We start from the raw sequence: 1,207 nt of genomic DNA, 5'->3' as shown, positions 1-1,207 counted from the left end.
TGACAAGGAATACATCAAGCCTAGTGTATCACCTTGGGGAGCTCCAGTGTTATTCATGAAGAAGAAAGATGGTACTCTCAGATTATGCACTGATTACAGGCAGTTAAACAAGGTCACAATACGTAACAAGTATCCTCTACCACGCATTGATGACTGGTTTGACCAGTTAAGGGGAACAGCAATGTTCTCTAAGATTGATTTGAGGTCAGGATACCAGTTAAAGGTTAGGGAATCAGATATTCCTAAGACATCATTTAGGACGAGGTATGGGGCACTATGAGTTTTTAGTGATGCCATTCAGTTTAACGAATGCGCCAGCAGTTTCCATGGACCTCATGAACAGGATCTTCCATCAATGCTTAGATCAGTTTGTGATAGTATTCATCGATGACATACTAGTTTACTCAATTGACAGGAAAGCCCATAAGGAACATATGAGGATTTTTCTACAGACACTACGTGATAAACAGTTGTATGCTAAGTTCAGCAAATGTGAGTTCTGGTTGAAACAGGTAGTGTTCTTTGGGCATGTAGTGTCAGCAGACAGAGTTAGTGTTGATCCGCAAAAAGTGGATGCTGTTGTCAACTGGGAGAGACCAGCTAGTGCAATAGAGGGACGTAGTTTCCTAGGCCTGGCTAGATACTACAAACGTTTTGTTGAGGATTTCTCACGATTAGCATTACCCTTGACAGCTTTGACAAGAAAGAATGCTAAGTTTGAGTGGTTGGATAAATGCGAACAGAGTTTCCAGGACCTAAAGAAGAGATTAGTGACAGCACCTATTCTGACACTTCCTATAACAGGGAAGGAGTATGTGATTTATTGTGATGATTTGAGGCAAGGATTAGGTTGCGTGCTTATGCAGGAAGGGAAGGTAATAGCTTATGCTTCAAGGCAGTTGAAGAAGCATGAGTGTAATTACCCTACCCATGATCTTGAGCTAGCAGCAGTTGTTTTAGCATTGAAGATCTGGAGACATTATTTATTTGGTGAGAAGTGCCACATTTTCACAGATCATAAGAGCCTGAAGTATATCTTTGATCAGAAAGAGTTGAATCTGTGACAGAGGCAATGGCTAGAACTGATTAAAGACTATGACTGTACCATTGAATACCATCCGGGTAGGCTAACGTAGTGGCCGATGCATTAAGTAGGAAGTCGAGACTTCCGAAGAGTGCCTTATGTGGTATTCGAGCAACCTTGCTA

The sequence above is a fragment of the Benincasa hispida genome, unplaced genomic scaffold (genome assembly GCF_009727055.1).
Source record: "Benincasa hispida cultivar B227 unplaced genomic scaffold, ASM972705v1 Contig398, whole genome shotgun sequence".
NCBI lineage: Eukaryota > Viridiplantae > Streptophyta > Magnoliopsida > Cucurbitales > Cucurbitaceae > Benincasa > Benincasa hispida.
The sequence above is the reverse complement of the archived record's forward strand: the minus strand, read 5'-3'. Positions refer to the sequence as shown.